Source organism: Paramisgurnus dabryanus, chromosome 11 (assembly GCF_030506205.2).
Source record: "Paramisgurnus dabryanus chromosome 11, PD_genome_1.1, whole genome shotgun sequence".
In the NCBI taxonomy this organism is placed as follows: domain Eukaryota; kingdom Metazoa; phylum Chordata; class Actinopteri; order Cypriniformes; family Cobitidae; genus Paramisgurnus; species Paramisgurnus dabryanus.
Genome location: NC_133347.1, coordinates 16,140,002 through 16,148,937, shown reverse-complemented (window position 1 = coordinate 16,148,937; position 8,936 = coordinate 16,140,002). Strand labels below are relative to the sequence as shown.

The window sequence follows — 8,936 nt, the reverse complement described above, 5'->3', positions numbered from 1 at the left end:
TAAAGCTGCAGTTTATTTATGGCTAATTGAAACGACATTTAAATCAATTGTAAAATATTGAATTTGCTAACCAAATATCTTATATGAGCAGCTCATTTAAACAAATGTATAAAACCACTGCTGTCGAATTTATTGACTGCATGCTGAATGTCATCTGTTTTATTTCATTTTATGACATTTGTGAATTTTGCTTTCTAAAATTCAGAGCCTTATTGACTAAAGTTGATTATTTTACTATGTGCTTTTACTTTTATTGATCGAGACAAAAATGCTTGATATTCCCAGAAAATTCACAACATTAAATACGCTTTCCTTTAGATGAAAAAAGTTCATCTTTCAAATTTCCCAATCGACGTGGACAAAGAAAGGAAAGAGGCTCAATAGGACATTAACCATATTCGCACACACATTTCACAAATATCTGTGGTTGTACACGTGCACTCTAACAAATTCTGGGTTATTTTCAACCCAGCGTTGGGTCAAAAAGGGACAACCCCCCCCCCCCCCCCCCCCCACACACACACACACACACACACACATACACACCTGTAACTCCGGGCTGCTTACACAAAGCGAGAGAGAGACGAATCCATTTTATTTAAATTCCCAAAAGGGCAGGCAAACACATCCAAAGGGTAATCCAAAAGCGTAATCCAAAATACAGGCAAGAATAAACAAGAATAAGAAACAAAACTTGAACAGGAAACAAGGCAATGAAACGCTTGGTAATGCAGCTGTACACTAACAATACTTCGCAATATGGTGAGAGTGACTGAACAGGCTTTATACAGACAAACAGGAAGTGAATCGTGAAGTGAGACATGGCATGATATCAAAATAAAAGACCAGAAACATGACTTCAAAGTAAAAGACCCAGACAACAGAACACAAGACAAAACCATTACAACACCATAAAGCAAGCAAAAACTGAGACAGTGAAATGACAGCTAACTAGACTCAATGTAGTCAGATTATTTGTAACCCACTTCCACCCTAAATAATCTCGAATTTGGTTACATGCCATTTTTGCCAAAAAAAACTTGGAGATGTACGATATTACCTCATGTAAGCAAAGTCAGCAGGTGTTCAAGGTGTTTGCTTTCATTTCATTTACATGTTTTCAATGTATACGCATCATCTACTCTTAGGCTATGGTTAGACGTCTAGACTTTCACTGGCAGCGCACATTTGACCTTGTTTTAGCCAAAATTGCTTGCTGGGAAGCAAAATATTGTTACACCAAACACACATGTATACATGAGAAATGTTCAATTGCATTTACTAATACATATTGTTTCTCCAAAATGATCTCATGGAAATTTGTGTTATAGTCACGAAAAATATTATTAATTTATTCATGTCTATTGCACGAAATTCAGCTTTTTGCTTTGGGTTGGGGTTAGATTTGGGGTTTGGGTTAGGATGTATTTTTATGTATTGGTTTCTACATGTTTTTCTTCTGCTTTTAAAACTATTCTCACCTGGAGTTGGGGTTAGAGTTAGGGTTTGGGTTAGGATGTCTAAAAATGTAACAGAAAGTGATTCTAACCCCAAGCGACAATGGTAAGAAAATAGGAAAAAACAATGAGGGAAAAAAAACATAAAATGAAACGAAAAAGAAAGTCGTGCAATGGACATGAAAAACTATGTATAGAAATTCGTGCGACTGACACGAAAAATACATTCTTGCTCAAGGCACGAAAAAAAGGTGAATTTCTTGCAATGGACATGAAATTAATAAATTTTTGTGACTATAACACAACCTTCCGTGAGATCAGTCTGTGTTTTCATGAGATTTCAAAACTCAGGACACCCAATGGGTTTGTTATTTTTCTATAAGAAACGAAGTCAAAAACGGTATGTAAAGAGTATATAGCAACTTTTATGTGAGTAGCAAAACTGAAAATATCTCAATTTTATACAATGTTGCGATCTCCTCTTAAACATTGAATGAGACACGTGTACTTTTTCTCATGAAAGCATCTTATATGCCTAACTCTTAATTTTCTCTCCTTTGAATCTCTTTGTTGATGTCTATGAGAAACAACTGAGACATAAAGAAGTCTTATTTGTGATTCTGCTTTCCTGTTGGGCGCCTATATGTCTCTCAAGCACACTTGAATTTACACATTAAGTCAGCCTCCAATGCACAAACGCATGGCCTCTTTATGAGGATGAATCTACTGTCATTCTTTACAGTGAGTGTTTGAAATGAGATAGCTGGCCCCCGAGGACAAGAGTTTCTTTCAGCGTCTAAGAGTTTGTGTGGGAGTCTGAGAGTTTGTGTTAGTGGCTCTGAATCTCTTTTTAATATCCGTGAAGGAGGGATGAAATTGGGTGAAATGAGAGGAAATAAAGCAAACAGAATGGTACGATGGCGAGCGTGGATTACATTTATCTCTCTGATGCTCCGGGCTTGCTCTCATCTGTCTATCTAGCCTTGAGGTCAGACTTTTGTCTGGTACGTTGACCTTTCTATGCTCTGGGATTCTGGGTTGTGTTTCTCTTTTCAATAATCATTTCCTCCAAGGCAGATAGAATTATAACATCCCAGCGGAGCATTTCACACTACACTACCAAACTTTGCAGCTGGTAAATGCTTAAATAGAAAGACAGCTGAAAGACATAAAGACGATGCTTTTTGAGCCCTAAGGCGAAAATTATGTACAAAACAGTCTTGAGCGAAATATGCATATAGTGGTGTATACAACCTGTTCAAACTTGAAATGCTATGATCATTGTTTCTCAGGGGAGCGTGTACTCCAAAAGCTCTTAGGCAGGTTTCAGGTGGGAACATTTTACATTTGCTTTGAAAATATTAGGGATGTTAAAAATGTAGCAAATATATAATGTAGCAAATATATAAAAAATCGAAGTTTCTTTTAACAAAGGAACACAATTTACCCTGTGTCCAAAATCGCCTATTTCCATACTAAATAGTTAGTGCAAACAGTAGGCGAGGCGAGTAGTATGTCTGAATTCTTAATGTTGGAAAAGCAGTAGTTTTTACTATAGTAGAAAAGTACAGTAGAGTTAAATATAGCAGTAGAGAAGCTATACACTCTAAAAAACGTTGGGTTAAAATTAACCCAATTTGGGTTGTTTTGCAACCCAACGTTGGGTTAAATATGGACCAACCCAACGCTGGGTTATTTTAACCCAACAAGTTGGGTTGTACAATCAACCCAACCAGTTGGGTTGATTTTTTAACCCATCTGTTGGGTAGAAATAACTTTTTGTTGGGTTGAAACAACCCAACGTTTGGTTAATGTGTTTAAAGCTGAAATTTTGTGGTTTAAATTGCTTTCATACCTTTCATTGTGGTGTCTATAAATAACAAAGCATAGATTTAATTGAAAAAGCATATTTATTGCACATGAACAATAAAAGAGTACTTAGCCCTACACAAAAAATCAACTTTCTGATAAAAAAAATATATTAGTATTATATCTCACAATCTAAAATGACAGATACCCAATTAACATTACAATTAGATCAAGTAAAAAGTTGTACAAGTAAGGGATAATGTATTGGCAGCATGTCATCACAGAAAAAAGCCCCAACAGTTTCTTCAGGACAAATGTCACGAACACATTGGTTTAATCATTTGTAAATTTAATGTTCGGAAATGTAATTAATAGACATTGATATTTAATTTTTGTGTAATATAAAACTGTACCTGTCAAAATGATTTGCAGCATTGGAGTTTTTAGTTTTGAGCAGTAGTAGAATGTCACGACTGGCCAATCAGAAACTAGCATTTTAGAGAACCGTGTAATAAGAAATGGTTAATGTAACACATAAGATCAACACAAAGTTGCACAAACAGTCAATATATGATCAACATGAGTTATCGCCTTAGCATGACAAATAACTACACAGACTTCTTATAGAAAGGGATTCTGTTCTTGGGAGTTTGTAAACAACAGTCTTCAAAAACACCCACACTGATGTGCACTGCTTGGTAAAATTAATGTCCAAAACATAAAAAAAGTTTAAAACATGTCAACATCACCAAGGAGGGTGTATTGCTGGAGTGGCTGTCTGTCAAAAACAACGAAGGCTTGATGGCAGAGATCGTCATCTTCCAATCCAAGGACAAATGGGAATGGTTTTGTCACCTCAGCCTCTCAGAAGAATGCAACCATGTTGGTCCCAACCTGTTGAAAACAGACAAAACACTTGTTAGAATGCAGGCAAAGACTCTAAATGCATGATGCAGCATTATTATACAAAACCAAACAATTCATATTTCATACACACAAATGTAGTATCTAGTTTAATTGTAATGAAATTTATAAATGTCTTTTTTATTTCAATAACCTTACAATATACTCTTTGTTCATGCCAATAACTCAGATTCACAGTTATTTCAGATTCTACCACGTCACTTTACCTGGCAGTAAGCCCAATTTTTTAGATTTTGCAACAACCTGCATACTTGCCCTTATTACTTAATATAGCCAACACTTTATTAGCATATATTATGTAATGAATACATGGCTGGACATTAAAGGAATAGTCTACTCATTTTCAATATTAAAATATGTTATTACCTTAACTAAGAAGAGTTGATACATCCCTCTATCATCTTAGTGCGTGCACGTAACCGCTGGAGCGCACTGCGACACTTGAATAGCATTTAGCTTAGCCCCATTTTTTCAATGGTACCAATCAGAGATAAAGTTAGAAGTGACCAAACACATCAATGTTTTTCCTATTTAAGACGAGCAGTTATACGAGCAAGTTTGGTGGTACAAAATAAAACGTAGCGCTTTTCTAAGCGGATTTAAAAGAGGAACTATATTTTATGGCGTAATAGCACTTTTGGGAGTACTTCGACTCGGCACAGTAACACCCTCCCTCTCCCATTATGAGAGGGAGAAGGGGAGCGGACTTTTCAGGCGTTGATGTGTTTGGTCACTTCTAACTTTATCTCTGATTGGTACCATTGAATGAATGGGGCTAAGCTAAATGCTATCGCTCCAGCGCTTACGTGCACGCACACAGATGATAGAGGGATGTATCAACAATTCTTAGTTAAGGTAATAACATAGTTTAATATTGAAAATGAGTAGACTATTCCTTTAACGTTTGTCCCTAAAGTTAATGTTTTAGAGTTGCGAGTAAAAGACAATTTTTCTTGTCCGAGTTTTAACTCTATTCCTACTTGTAAACATGTCTTCTTGCTAGTTATTGGCATGAACAATATTAAATGTTTTAGGTTGCTTGCAAAGCAAAGTGTGCAATACTTCCATTACTTACATAGACTTAAGATTTTCGTCCCACTTTTGTAGACAGGAGTTGGAATATCATCATGGGGTTCTGTAGAGAAAAATGTTTAGGTTAAATTAGTAACTTTACTGTCATAATACTCAGCAAACAACTATTGTTTTCCCAAGTGTACCTGGAGGTGATTTGTTGATGCTCCTGGTTCTTGGCTGGGAAGTTGCAGGATTCTGTCTGGAAAATGCAGTGCCCAAGTTTCGGCATGTTCAGGAAATAACACAGAGAAGTCTTGTGAACTCTGAAAATGACAAATCATGCATTCATTTTTCAATAAAACTTTAATGTACATTTATGCGATAATGAATGATATATAGGCTAGCGTGTCAGTGAACTACGGCTGCGTGAAGTAAATGGTGCTTCACCTGTTTTCAGATGATGGCAATTTACTACTAATCATAGAACCGGCTTTACCGATGAGATAGGCTTGACAATTTTATACAATTAAAGAGATAGTTGGGCCAAAAATGATATTAAACCCATGAATTACTCACCTCCAAGCCGTCCAAGATGCATATGTCCATCATTTTTCAGACTAACACATTTTCAGTTATTTTAGAAAATGTTTTAGATCTTTCAGTTAATCAAATGTAAAGTTATGGGGTCCACTCCTTCAAGTCAAACAAAACGTGCGGATTACGCTCAGAAGACCTTTGTTTATCATCGTGGAGCCATTTGGATTTCTTTTGTGAAGGATGAATGCACATTTTTTGGACGTGAAGGAGTGGACCCTGTAATATAATCTATAATCTAAAATATCTCAAAATGTGTTAGTCTAAAAAATGATGGACATATGCATCTCGAATGGCTTGGGGGTGAGTAAATCATGAGTTTAATATAATTTTTGGGTGAACTATTCCTTTAATCGTGCAACCTTACATACCACTTTTGAAAATGACATACTCACAGCAAAATAAGCAGGGATTCTTAATAAAGAAATGCTTTGAAATGCCTCATTGTAATGTCAACATATCACTTTAAATAATAAAAAACAAGTGCATTTTCATGTTACCTGTAAATAACGTTGTAAAAGCTGGTATCAGAACCTCAAAGTTACATTGTTTTAGCTTCTCCAGGAAAAAATATCCATCTTTTATCCATCAGGGTCTGTGGAAATAAGCCAAAACTGTGATTTAAGTGGGCATCATCAAAGACATTTCAAAAATACAAAAATGTCTGTAACTTACACAGACCAAATGAGAGTTCACAATATGTGTTGTGATACCCTGTCTGTGAACTCAAGGCTAAAGTTTCATGATCTAAACATGATATTAAAAGCATCAGTTTGATTTCAACTTTTACAACAAACGATTATTTATTTAAAACGTACACGTTTCTTCCTCATATTAAAGTTATCTGTTTTAAACTGAATTTCTAAACCATTAGAATACGTTACATTCTAACGTTTCTAAAATTATTTTAAAAAGCCATGTTTTAGACATATTTCATAAAACGTTTAATTCAACAAAATATTTAAATAATTTAAAAGCAAGCATAAACAAAGTTCAGATTTACTGGGCATGATTACAGACTAGCCAACGGAAGCTAATAAAACTTTTAATAAGAGTCATGTGAACCATCATTTTGCATACTTTTGCATTCAGAAATAGTTTAAATGATTAAAAACAATGATACAAACCTTTTCCTTCAAATAAATCAAAGATAAGTCGACGAAAAACCGTTCATGAATCTTGAGGTAATAAACTCCCGCGTCAGGTAACGTTGCAGTGAGAAGCAGTTCAGCTGACCGTCTGTGTGGGGGAAGGGAGGATTTCTCTCTGGGGAAGAACAACACTGACACCCGGTGGCCGGTAACGGTGGCCGGTAACATTCCGACTTTGACTAATTAAACTTTAAAATTGGCGTTCACTTTACAAACCGACTGCAAATTTGAACATTATACATATATATTCTCGCCTGAACTTATGTTTAAAATACATTTTGTGGAATAGACAAAGTAATATTGAGAAACAGCTATATGTATCTATTAAGTTGGCTCTGCTTCAAAATTACCCAACATGTAACCCAACAAGTTGGGTTACACAAAAACTACCCAACACTGATAAAACAACCCAACAAAATAACCCAACTGGCTCAACCCAGCAGTTGGGTTGAAAAAACAACCCAACGTTTTTTAGAGTGTAGGAAAGCACCTGGATGACCTACTACTTTCGGCTAGATTTTTAAGTGTGCATACGATAGACACTTTACTGTCCCATAAGGCCCCACAATTTGAAGAGGTGCCAAATTCTAATAGGTGAATATTATAAAAATGCTAAAACTCTGAGAACTGGGTGGCTCTTTCACTGATTTAGCTACCACGAAATGTATTCCTTGTGATTTAAGTGTACTTGTTAAACAATGCGTAAATACATTTTCGGTCGTATTTGTTCTGATGATGTCATAGGTCAAAGGATATAATAAAAACCATGACAATGAAAACATGATGAATGCGGTATGTCCGAAATTGCATCCACAGATACTACTTACAGAATATAGAACATGGGTCAGTGACAAAAACAAGATGGGAAGATGGCAAGATGGGAAATTCAAAAATCTTTTTAAAAACTTGTTTAAAAAGAATCCATCAGGTTTATTTCAATGCACATAGTGTATTTATGATAATTTTATGCAATAAAAAATTACATATGCACCATTTTTATGAAAGTTAAGACTGAATGGACCTGAAAATGTCAAATGGTGTAACCGACAATTGTGCCAAAAAATTATAAATGTTAAATATTTTATCCACCTTGATGCCATGTACGTGTAATCATATTTTTTTTTAAATATCATTTTATTAGTTATTTCTAAATGTAAATTTTAATTCGTTTTTGTAATATTTGTCTTGACATATGCTGAAAACAGATTTGTTTTATAAATAATATTTGACAAATTATGTAAATATGTATGTTAAAAAATCATATTACACTAAACTAGGGGGCAGTTTCAACTGGCATAGACATATCTTATAATAAATCAGTGCCCTTTGTTTTGTCTCAAAATGCGCACAGGTACTGTTTTAGGAAGGCATGTTTGTTAAAACTAGTTATATTTCCTAATTAAACTACAACCCCAAATCAGAAAAAGTTGGGACACTGTAGAAATTGTTAGTAAAAAAGGAATGGAATAATTTACAAATCTCATAAACTTATATTTTATTCACAATAGAATATAGATAACATATCAAATGTTGAAAGTGAGACATTTTGAAATGTCATGCCAAATATTGGCTCATTTTGGATTTCATGAGAGCTACACATTCCAAAAAAAGTTGGGACAGGAAGCAATAAGAGGCCGGAAAAGTTAAATGTACATATAAGAAACAGCTGGAGGAGGACCAATGTTTAGGAATAGGAATGTTGTCCCATTCTTAACTAAAACTGGCTTCTAGTTGCTCAACTGTCTTAAGTCTTCTTTGTCGCATCTTCCTCTTTATGATGAGCCGAATGTTTTCTATGGGTGAAAGATCTGGACTGCAGGCTGGCCATTTCAGTTCTCAGATCCTTCTTCTATGCAGTCTTAACGTTGTAATTGATGCAGTATGTAGTCTGGCATTGTCATGTTGGAAAATGCAAGATCTTCCTTGAAAGAGACGACGTCTGAATGGGAGCATATGTTGCTCTAAAACTTAGATAAACCTTTCAGCA

At 35.1% G+C, this 8,936-nt stretch overlaps 1 long non-coding RNA gene across 1 annotated transcript; it reads right to left on the bottom strand.

Annotated features, from left to right (window-relative positions):
- Positions 1 to 3,093: 3,093 nt before the first annotated feature.
- Positions 3,094 to 7,424, bottom strand: LOC135730040 (uncharacterized). The gene is made up of 5 exons (XR_010525846.2): positions 6,926 to 7,424; positions 6,299 to 6,393; positions 5,408 to 5,527; positions 5,266 to 5,325; positions 3,094 to 4,160 (listed from the first exon to the last, which is right to left on the bottom strand). It is a non-coding gene; the product is annotated as an uncharacterized lncRNA (long non-coding RNA).
- Between the last annotated feature and the right edge of the window lie 1,512 nt (positions 7,425 to 8,936).